The sequence below is a fragment of the Myxocyprinus asiaticus genome, chromosome 4 (assembly GCF_019703515.2).
Source record: "Myxocyprinus asiaticus isolate MX2 ecotype Aquarium Trade chromosome 4, UBuf_Myxa_2, whole genome shotgun sequence".
Lineage (NCBI taxonomy): Eukaryota > Metazoa > Chordata > Actinopteri > Cypriniformes > Catostomidae > Myxocyprinus > Myxocyprinus asiaticus.
In genome coordinates, this window is record NC_059347.1 from 14,810,265 (window position 1) to 14,822,514 (window position 12,250).

General features: G+C 49.5%; 1 pseudogene; it reads left to right on the forward strand.

Moving 5' to 3' along the window:
• Nucleotides 1-8,801: 8,801 nt before the first annotated feature.
• Nucleotides 8,802-11,202, forward strand: LOC127437082 (uncharacterized protein K02A2.6-like; annotated as a pseudogene).
• The last annotated feature ends 1,048 nt before the right edge of the window (nt 11,203-12,250 follow it).

Below are 12,250 nucleotides of genomic sequence, written 5' to 3' on the forward strand. Positions count from 1 at the left end.
ATCGAGATCCCTGTCTCGCCGTGTAACCTCAAAGGGTCCTTGCCACTTGGTGAGTAATTTAGAGCTTGAAGTGGGCAATAATAAAAGACTTTATCTCCCGGTGCAAATTCCCATAGCTAGGCACCCCTATTATAGAGCCGGCTTTGTCTCTCTTGAGCTTGGAGCAAATTTCCCTGTGACAACCGACCCAGTGTGTGTAGCTTTGCTCTAAGGTCAAGGACATACTAAATTTCATTTTTGCTTTGGGAAGTTCCCTCCTCCCACACACATAAAGCACCCCGCAGGGCTGATGTCCATACAGGAGCTTGAAGGGGAAAACCCCATGGAGGCTTGCGGGACCTCCCAGACTGCAAATTATAGGGATTCCAGCCATTTGTCCCAGTTTCTAGTGTCCTCGTATACAAATTTACGAATTATATTTTTTAGGGTTAGATTAAATCGTTCGACCAGCATATTAGTTTGTGGGTGGTAAACGCTATTGCGAATTGATTTAATCTCCAGCAATTCATAAATTTCCTGCAGTATGCATGACATAAATGTTGTGCCTTGATCAGTGAGGATTTCTTTTGGAATTCTCACCCAGGAGATGATTTTGAAGAGCGCCTCCGCAACACTGCATGCTGAGATGTTGCGCAAAGGCACCTCTTCTGGATATCCCATTGCATAATCCACCAGGACTAATACAAACCGATATACACGTGCTGACTGCTATAATGATTCGACAAGGTCCATACCAATTCTTTTGAAGGGTGCCTCGATTAACGGTAATGGGCGTAATGGTGCTCTTGGGGTGGCCGGTGGATTCACCAACTGACATTCGCGGCATGCCGCACACCATCTGCGCACATCGCCGTGAATGCCCGACCAATAAAAGCGGGCCATTAACCGGTGCAGTGTCCTTTCTTGTCCTAAGTGACCCACCATAGGATTATGGTGAGCCACCTGGAAAAGTGTTTCCTGACGGCTCTTCAGGACTAATAACTGGGTTGTATTTTCATGGGTTTGAGTGTCCTGTGCAACTCCAACAGACCGGCCCAGGCTTCCCGGTTTCCCAGCTGCACTCGTGGCAGCGGAGACATCATCCTGGGAAGGGCGACGGAGAGGGGTGGGGGGGCCGGCGTATAGTGCAGCCCACGGAAGCGTGGTGCCGGTTTGGGTGGAAACACTCCTTGTTTCTGGGGAGTGGGTATAGGGTGAGAGGGAGGAGAGGGAGGGACAAGAGGGGGAGGAGCAGCAAGAGAGAGAGAGAGGTGTGGACTCCTGCTCGCCGGCTTCGTGTGGGCTTCGGCCAGCTGGATGGCATCATCAACCAACATGGGGCGATGGCACTGGACCCATTCTGTGGTTTCTCAGGGCAGATGAACGGTCAACTGCTCCAGCACCATCAGATCGATGACATCCTCCACATCGCAGCCTTCCTTGCCTAGCACCCACTTCCGGCAGGCATCACGGAGTTGCTGGGCAAATGTGAATGGGCGGCCAGCTTCACTGAGGGTGAGGGAGCGGAACCGCTGGCGATGTTGTTCGGCATGCAGCCGACCCGTTGCATGACAGCCGTCTTCAGCTTTGAGTAGTCCAGGCGGTCCTCAGTGGGTAGTTGCTGTGCCACGAGCTAGGTAAGCAACTGCAGCAGGTGGAGGGCCCACTGTGTTCGCGGCCAGTCGGAGGGGGTGGCCGACTGTTTGAACAGGCTCATGAATGCCTCCAGATCGTCCTGGAGCCCCATCTTTGTGAGCACAAGGTGCAGCTTCATCGCTGCTTCCAGGGCCGCAGAAGAGGACCCGCCTGGAGTTAACCAGCTCCGTAAGGCCTGCCGATCCTCGGCCTGTGCTTGATGGAGTTCCTGGAAGCACCGCTTCTGGGCGAGGAGAGCTTGGTGGTGAGTCTCCTGGTTGCTAGCCAAGATGCGGATGAATTTGCCCAGCGGTGAGGTGTCCTTGGCAGCCAGTCTTCTTCCCAATTCCCGGGTTTCAGCACCAGTGTAGCGGTTCTAAGAGTGAGAGGCAAGAAGGAAGCGGGAGCCGGTGTTGCAGTCCACTTGAGTGTTCTTTTATTATCAGGGCTTTTAGGACTTTCCAGCAATAATTTCAGTTTACACATACAGCTTCAATGATAACAGTCAACATAAACTCAATAATTATATTATTCCAACAGCTTTTCAGCATACAGCTTTGGTCTGGGTGTGTGTGTGTGCGCATCTCGGACTCTCCGCCGTCACTGAAATGAGACACAGGTGTATAGAGTCAATAATCACCAGGTGATGGCTCTTACTGCTTCCTCTCTCCCCACTGACAGACACATGACCGTGTCCCCATTCACAATGTACCTTGATTTCTTGTTCAGTAAAAGAGAAGCCACAAGTGAAGTAGTACCCAGCCTGTGTGTGATGTGTTCCATACCTGCAACCTAAGAATAGTTCCCTATCTGTCACTCACTCAATGTTGTATCGATGTAGTGACACTAGGGGTCACTCTTGGGAGCCCGAGACACCTCTAGTCTTTGATAAAAGGCCAATGAAAATTGGCGAGTGGTATTTGCATGCCACTCCCCCAGACATACGGGTATAAAAGGAGCTGGTATGCAACCACTCGTTCAGATTTTCTCTTCGGAGCGGAACGGTCATGCTCATTGAGCTGAATTCTACTGTTCATTCACCTCTGCTGGATCTGACGGCGCATTTCAGTGGCTTCTCCCTCCTCTACACTGGTGCACTGCAGAGAACGCCCCTGGGCGCTTCGGCAGAAAACAAGAGAGTATATTTTCTGAAAGAGCTTTTTTCCTCCAAAAGAGTATATATTTCTCTAAAAGAGCGGCACACATGGAACGTCTTTTTAAAGACACGTCTTTTTAAAGATGCCTTTCCGATTGTGTGTTATTCCTGGTTGCGGTTGTTATCTCTTTCGTGTCTGGGCGTGAGCGGGCTTGTCCAGTCAGACGCAGAAGCCTCAGCTGGGCTTCCCCCCTCGGGGACGATTGCCCAGTCACAGGCCGATGCCGAAATGATGGACATGCTTTCCCGGGCGGCCGCGAGCGTCGGGTTAGAGTGGAACACTCCACTCTCCCCTGAACATTCGTGGCTGCTCAAAGCAGCCACACCCCGCTCCAGTGCCATTCTTCCCGGAAGTGCACGAGGAACTGATGAAATCATGGGAGGCACCTTTTACTGCTTTTAACTTTTAGTTCCCTACCCTAGATGGCGGGGCGGCCAGGGGCTATACTGCGATTCCCCCGGTGAATAAGGCGCTCGCAGTGCACCTATGCCCGCAGAGCGCCGCCACCTGGCACGGATGCCCTAAGCTCCCGTCCAAGCCCTGTAGGCTCACGTCGTCCCTGACGGCTAAAGCCTACAGCGTGGCTGGATAAGCCACCTCTGCCCTGCACGCCATGGCTCTCCTGCAGGTCGACCAAGCAAAGGCGTTGAAAGAACTGCACGAGGGTAGTTCCGCCCCAGATTTGATGCAGGAACTGCGCTCGGCGACCGATCTCGCTCTCCGAGTGATGAAGGTCAGGGTGCGGTCTCTTGGGCGGACGATGGCTACACTAGTGTTCCAGGAGCGCCACCTTTTGCTCAACCTGCTCGAGATGGGTGAGGCCGACAAGACACGGTTTCTTGCTGCCCCCATTTCCCAGGCTGGCCTATTCGGCGACACCGTCGAGGACTTTCCCAGCAGTTCTTGGTGGTGAAGCAGCAGACGGAGGCGATCTGGCATATCCTGCCCCGGCACGGCTCAAGATCCCGCACCCTGTCTGCTCGTTGCCAAGGGCGTCCCCCAGCAGTGACTGCACCGCCCCTTTGGCCCGGCCCCGGCGTGGAGCCCACCGCAGGAAGCAGATGCCACCCGTCTCACAGTCGGCGCCTAAGAACCCACGGAGGTCGTCAAAGCGCCCCTGAGACGGGCGACCCAGGGACGAAGGTACCCAACAGTTCAGCAAAAGAGCAGTTTCCTTCCTCCCTGGGTCACATACCCAGTGTGCACAGTGCGTCATCATGACTACCGTCCACGGGTTTTTTCTTGCAGGATTGGCACTCCAGCGGTGGTCTTTCCGCCCCTGAGCACCCAGCTTTCCGCCCCCAATGTGGCAGTCTCCACAGGTTACGAGGACAGGCCTCTTCCTCCCCCTTCCCAGGCTGTTCCAGGGGTTGTCACAAGGAGCCAGGTAAGTGCTTTGATGTCCCAAGACTCAGCACGGCCACGATGTGGTGTGGCACCTCGAGCTCCATCCCGCTGCGAGGCCCCACCTGCCGGTACATCCGATGACGTTGTCCCCTTGGTCCCCCTTGCGTGGAACTTGGACGCTTGGCTTGCGCTTTCCAATCCGTCACGATGGCTGATCTGGACCGTCCAACTCGGCAACGCAATTTAGTTCGCCAGGCGCCCGCCCAGGTTCAGCGGTATTCACTTCACCTTGGTCAAGAACGAAAACGCTGCTACCTTGTGCACGGAGATCACTACCCTCCCACGGAAGGGCACGATAGAACCTGTCCCTCCAGCCGAGATGAAGAAGGGGTTTTACAGCTCCTACTTCATAATACCTAAAAAAGGCGGAGGGTTGCGGCCAATCTTGGACCTGTGAGTACTGAACCTGGGCCTTACATAGACTCCTGTTCAAGATGCTGACGCAAAAATGCATTCTGGCGAGCGTCCGGCATCAAGATTGGTTCACGGCAGTAGACCTGAAGGACGCATACTTCCACGTCTCGATCCTTTCTCGACACAGACCCTTCCTGTCAGACCCTTCCTGTGGTTTGCATTCGAGGGTCAGGCGTATCAGTACAAAGTCCTCCCTTTGCATCTTCATGAAGGTCGCAGAGGCTGCCCTTGCCCTGTTAAGGGAGGTAGGCATTCGCATTCTCAACTGTCTTGATGACTGGCTAATCCTAGCTCACTCTCGAGACATGTTGTACGTACATAGGGACCTGGTGCTCTCACACCTCAGCCGAATAGGGCTTCAGGTAAACTGGGAAAAGAGCAAGCTCCTCCCGGCTCAGAGCGTCTCTTTTCTCAGTTTGGAGTTGGACTCAGTCTCCTTGACGGCGCGCCTTACGAACGAGCACACCCAGTCAGTGCTGGCCTGTTTGAAGGTGTTCAAACAGAAAACAGCAGTTCCACTGAAACTTTTTCAGAGGCTCCTGGGGCATATGGCATCCTCGGCGGTGGCCAACCCGCTCGGGTTGATGCTTATGAGGCCGCTTCAGCACTGGCTCCAGACTCTAGTCCCGAGATGGGCATGGCACCACGGGACACATAACGTGGTCATCATGCCGGTCTGTCACTGTCTTTTCAGCCCTTGGACCGACCTCTCATTTCTACGGGCAGGTGTTCCTCTAGAACTGGTCTCCAGGCACATCATGGTCATGATAGATGCCTCCAAAACGGGCTGGGGCGCTGTTTGCAATGGGCATGCAGCCGCCAGCCTGTGGACGGGCCCACGACTGCATTGGCACATCAACTGCCTCGAGTTGTTGGCAATTCTGCTCGCCCTGCGGAGGTTTCGGCCGTTGATCCAGGGCAAGCACGTGTTAGTTCGGACAGACAACATGGCAACGGTAGCATATGTCAACCACCAAGGTGGTCTGCGCTCTCATTGTATGTCACAACTCACCCGCCGTCTCCTCCTCTGGAGTCAGCAGCACTTCAAGTCGCTGCAAGCCACTAACATCCCGGGCAACCTCAACACTACAGCGGACGCACTGTCATGGCAGGTTACCCTCAGGGGAGAGTGGAGACTCCACCCTCAGGTGGTCCAGCTGATTTGGAGTCGATTCGGACGGGCTCAGGTGGACCTGTTCGCCTCCCAAGAATCCTCCCACTGCCCGCTCTGGTACGCCCTTACCGAGGATCCTCTTGGCATAGATGCACTGGCACACAGCTGGCCCCCTGGCCTACGCAAATATGCATTTCCCACAGTGAGCCTACTTGCACAGACCCTGTGCAAGGTCAGGGAGGACGAGGAGCAGGTCATCCTGGTAGCACCCTACTGGCCCACTCAGACGTGATTTTCAGACCTCACGCTCCTCGCGACAGCCCCCCCCCCCGGAAAATTCCTCTGAGGAAGGACCTTCTTTCTCAGGGACGGGGCACCCTCTGGCACCCACGACCAGACCTCTGGAATCTCCATGTCTGGCCCCTGGACGGGACGGTAGGGCTACGAGCCCATTCTACCAGGGGTGTAGTGGCTTCCTGGGCCCTGGCCAGGGGTGCCTCTCTAACAGACATTTGCAGAGCAGCAGGCTGGGCAACACCCAATACCTTTGCAAGGTTCTACAACCTCTGGGTGGAACCGGTTTCGTCCCAGGTAGTGGCACGCAATACAAGCGGATAAACCCGGGATAGCTAGCTGGGTGTATCACTTGCACATAGCGCCATCCACCTCCTTTTGAGCTGAAGACGTGCGCCATTAATTCCCAGTAGTGTTCACAAGTTTTGTTCCCTGGTTGACTTCCTCCGAGCCCTGTGGCAGTTGAGTTTTCGGAGAGACTCGCTGCTGGCCCAGTACACATGCTAACTAAGAGCCTTGTTCTGGGGTAGGTGCTCCGCATGTGGCGGTTTCCTGTAAGGCTAACCCCATACAATATATATATTCCACTAACTTGTTTCCCTGTTGGCAAACTGCGTTTTCCTTGGGCAGAGCCCCTCTGCCCCAGTTTCCATGTTTGTAGTAACTCCTTCCCCATTGGGTAGGATCTACCTTGAAGAATCTCCACATGGTTGGAAAGACCATGTGACATATTATTCCACTTAAATATCCCCCCCTCTCTTTGGGCAAGGTGTGGTCTCCGCGGTGTCTTCCCCTTGGGAGGGACACCCCCCGACTAGACCTGGCGGCCCAGTCGGATAATCCCCCTTCTTTGAGTGGAAACAAGAGAAGGGGAAAAGAGGCCACAACTAGGTTAAGCCTGTCTCTATCTCTTGGGTAGTCGACTTGTCCCCAAAGGGCCGTTCAACACTCATAACTATGTTGGGGGAGGTTACGTGTCAACCTGGTGTGCTGGCTATGAGGCACACAGTAGTCTGCCCACCACACACCGCCAGTTCACGTAACACAGTTCAGCCAAATGTGGCGTTTCGTATAGGGACCCCTAGTGTCACTACATCGACACAACGTCGAGTGAGTGACAGATAGGGAACGTCCTGGTTACTTGTGTAACCTCCGTTCCCTGATGGAGGGAACGAGACGTTGTGTCCCACCTGCCACAATGCTGAACTACCCGCTGAAATGGCTGGACCTTATATCGGCTCCTCAGCATAAAACCTGAATGAGTGGTTGCATACCAGCTCCTTTTATTCCCGTATGTCCAGGGGAGTGGCATGCAAATACCACTCGCCAATTTTCATTGGCCTTTTATCAAAGACCAGAGGTGTCTCAGGCTCCCAAGAGTGACCCCTAGTGTCACTACATCGACACAATGTCACAAGTTGTGTAAGAGGTTACACAAGTAACCATGACGTTAAAACTATAAAGTGTTATTGTTAGTCCAGACCACTAAATTAACCCATTCACTGCATATTGATGCGGATATAACATAAATTGGCAATGAGGACAAAGTTTCCCACTGCTTTCAACCTATTGCTGATTCACAAGACAGAAAAGATGTCAGTGATCATTGGTCATGTTGAGGCATTTGACAAATCAAGGGAGCAATGGTCCACATGTGGAAAGGTTTGAACATTTTTTACAGGCAAACAACATCGCTGATGTTAAATGTGTGGCTGTTTTTTAAGTGTCATGGGAGCATCAACATATGGGCTACTAAACAGTCTCACTGCTCCAGAGAAGCCCGGGACTAAGGAATACAAACAGATTGTGGAAGTGTTGCAGGCACATTTTGCCCCCAAGCCCATCCTAATTCTGGAAAGATACCGATTCCACTAGCCCAATCAAGTGGAAAGGAAAAGCCTGGCTCAATATGTGGATGTGTTGAAAAAGTTATCGGAACACTATGAGTTCGGCGATAATCTGCACAATGCATTCCGAGACAGATTTGTGTGGCTTGAATAGCGAATTTATGCAAAGGAAGTTGTTGACAGAAACAGCCCTCACTTATCAAGAGGCAGTAGACATTTCCATGTCTATGGAAGCTGTGTCAAGGGAATCACAGCACCTCAGTAATTCAATGAAAGTAAATGCATTAACCCTTTCTTCTGCATCAGCCAGGAATAAATGCTTCAGATGTAGAAAGACACAGTGAAGGTGAATGTTACTACAAGGAGCAGCAATGCCACAATTATGACAGGAAAGGCCATACTGCTCACTGGTGCAAAAGTAAAAAGCAAGGCAGATCTGCATAACTAACAGTCAAGGAAAAATTCACAAAAAAAGATCAAATGAAGAAGAGACAAATTCATAAACTGGATACCAGTGCTGAAACAAATGATGAGGATTCAACTACTGATACCGATGCTGAATTGGCACTTCACAAAGTGACTGCTGTACATGATGACACTGCACGGGTAAGTGTAGTACAGAACACAACTAGCTTAATGTTATCAGTGATGAAAATAAAGCCTAAAATTGAGGGGCTGCCAATAGACATGGAAGTAGATACGGGTGCAGCAGTGTCACTCATATCAGATGAACTGTACAAAGGCAATCTAAGCCATATTCGACTGCGTCACACCACCATTGTCCTCAAGACATACACAGGTGAAGTGATTTCCCCAGAGTGAGTCATCAAAGTGCGAGTTCAGTTGAACAAACAAAGAGTACGACTACCCTTTTATGCGGTGAAGGGAAATGCAGCCCCACTCTTTGGACGTGAATGGCTTCACAGATTAAGACTTAACTGGCATGAAATCAAAATGGTGAAAACAGTACACCAGTCAAATACAGAGACTCTTGAAACAATACTTCAAAAACATGCCAATGTGCTTAGTGAAGATCTTGGAGCATTCAGTGGTTTTGAAGCCACCCTGAATTTGCAACCAGGACAGCAGCCCAAATTCTTCCAGGCACGTGTCATTCCGTATGCCCTTAGGCTAGGGATAATTTCACCGGTCTTACTCGGTGAGTGGGCAACCCCTATTGTGCCTGTAGTGAAGAAAGGGGGTAGTGTGAGGATTTGTGGATACTTTAAAGTCACAGTAAATCCAATTCTCTGTGTGGAACATTATCTGTTACCCCGAAACGAGGATCTTTTTGCGATGCTTGCGGGTGGACAACGATTTAGCAAGTTAGACCTCTCACATGCTTGTCTACAGGTCCCAGTCAGCGAGGACTCCCGCAAATACCTCAAAATCACTACACACAAGGGTATGTTCTGCTACAATAGGCTACCCTTTGGAATAACTATGGCACCCTCCATATTCCAAAGAGTAAAGTCCTCTAAGGCCTACCAAATGTGCATTGCTTCTTGGACGATATACTGGTCACAGGAAGGGATGATGCACATCATTTGAAAAATCTTGATGCTGTGTTAAGTCGGCTAGAAAAATTCGACCTCCATGTGAGGTGAGAAAAGAGTGAGTTTTTCAAAAGTTCTCTGGAGTATTTGGGGCATACAATTGACGTGTCAGGGCTCCACAAGTTCCCAGACAACCTGCGTGCTATCATTGAGGCTCCTGCTCCAGTTAATGTAAATCAGCTTTGGTCCTTCTTAGGACTTATAAATTACTATGTAAGATTCGTTCCAAACTTGGCAACAATCCTCCATCCTTTGAACACCTTGCTACATAAGGATGTGAAATGGAATTGGTCAGAGTTGTGTGAAAGGGCTTTCAGTGAGGCCAAAGACCAGCTGTTGTCCCCAAATATCCTCACTCATTTTGACCCAAAACTCCCAGTCTGACTAGCGTGTGATGATTCACTTTATTAAGTGGGTGCAGTGATCTCTCATGTGATGCCTGATGGACAAGAGAAACCCATTGTCTTTGCATCTAGAACACTGAGTAAGGCTGAGTGAAATTATGCTCAACTGGAACGGGAAGCACTGGGAATTATCTTTGGAGTCAGGAAGTTCCATGCTTACCTTTATGGATGCCATTTACCATTGTTGATGGACCATCGCCCACTTACCACCATTTTGAGCTCTAACAAAGCCACTCCCTCCATGGCTGCAGCTAGGCTTCAGCAGTGGGTACTCTTACTGGCAGACCACAATTATACAATTCAATACAGAAGTGCGGACAACCATGGAAACGCTGACAGATTATCCCGTTTACCACTGCCAGTGTGGGACAAAGATAAAACAGCATCTGTGGACACATACCTGATCAATCATATTGAGGCCTTACCAATATGTAGTGCAGACATTCGTAAAGAAACGAGAACAGACCCCATTCTTTCTAAAGTAATGGAGATGGTGTCTACTGGACAGTTCCCTTCCACCAATGGCAACGACAGCATACTGACACCATATCTTTCCAGGAAGGATGTACTCTCTTATGTGCAGGGCTGCTTAATGTGGGGTAACAGAGTAATCATTCCACCAAAATTGCAACAGAGAGTGTTAGAGGACTTGCATACTGGTCACCCAGGTGTTATTAAAATGAAAGCTCTGGTACAAAGTTACATCTGGTGGCCCGGCATTGACTCTCAAATTGAAGAGAAGTCCAAAACTTGTTTATCATGCCAATTCACCCAAAAATCTCCTTGTGTCTCACCTTTACATCCATGGCTGTGGCCTGCGACACAGTGGCAGCATATCCACATAGACTTTGCTGGTCCCTTTGAAGAGTGCATGTTTCTGGTAATAGTTGGTGCTCACTCCAAATGGCCAGAAGTCTTTTTGATGGATTCCACAACTTCATCCAAGACCATTCAAGTACTGAGGAGACTATTCAGTTGTTTCGGCATACCAAAAGTTTGGTAAGCAACAATGGACCTCAGTTCACATCTGATGAGTTTGCCGGGTTCCTGAAAGCCAATGTGTGCTCAGCCCTGTTTCATCCTGCTACAAATGGTCTTGTGGAATGTTTAGTACAAACATTTAAGCATGCTTTGAAATCCTCTAAAGAACCAACATCAATTCAGCAGCGTTTGGATGCATTCTACTGCAGAATCGGAACACGCCTCATAGCACAACAAAAGAAACCCCTGCTATGCTTTCTTCGCACACACCTTGATCTTCTGAAACCTAATGTAGCTGCTGCAGTTAGCCAGGCACAAGAGGCTCAATGCGTTCGCACGGCAGCTCATTCCAAACACAGAGAATTTGCTGTAGGTGATTCGGTGCTGGTTCGGGATTATCGGCGTGGGGAGTAAAAGTGGAAAACTGGGATGGTATCCTCGAAAACAAGCCCTGTGTCGTATACTGTTCATGTTGGACCCTATAAACAGTGGAAAAGACATACAGACCAAATGTTGGACTGTCACCCTGATATAGTGGATCTCACAGAACCACCACAGTCAATGGACACTTCACAGCTGGTACCGGACAGTGCAGGACAGGAGCTGACTTTGCCAGAAAGTAGGCCAAACTTGTCTACTTCTGACCAATGTGAAAATAAACCCACTGAACCCCTAGTCACACCTACTCAAAATGTCAAGAGATTCCCTGCTCGAGTTAGCAAGCCACCAAACAGACTAAATTTGTAAAGAGTTTGTTTGTAATACCGCAGTTTGTTAAAATAATAAATATACCCAAGAATGGAAAGGAAGAATTGTAGTTGACATTTATAGTCATAATTGCCCACTATCCCACCTTAACTGAGTAATTGTTATCTGTTCTTTACAGTAATTACTCACCAAGGAATTGTTAATTTAGAGTAGGAGACTTTTTGCCTTTCTAAATTTTGAAAACTGCTAGTTTTATAGTTAGATCAGACCACTAAGTGAATCCAGTTACTGCATACTGATGTGGATATAACAACACCTATTCACATTACACAGCACAAGATAAAGTTGATCAAAGTTATCTTTCTCAAAAGCCTGCTGTGGCAGTATCATGGTACAGTGATGGTACAATATGGAAAAACCTTGGTATTTTTTATAATATATTATGGTATTTATATGGTAGGCAACTCCAAGGAACATGTCCAATAAACATGGTATTGGCTTGGTAATTTGTGGTACTTTTACAGTAAGTGCTTTCAAGTAATGTTTGTATTTTGATACACTTTTATTTAGGAAATGTCTTTACCTGCAGTATAAATCGCTCACAGGCTGCACACGCACATGACCCTCTTCATCACTGGCAAATGATTGAATGCAGCTGCAGGTTTTGTTTAAATGAATTTTAGGTAAATATCCACTTCATTCAGCATTGTTTTTATTCTTTGTCTTCTAAAGCATCCCGTTACTGTTTTACTGC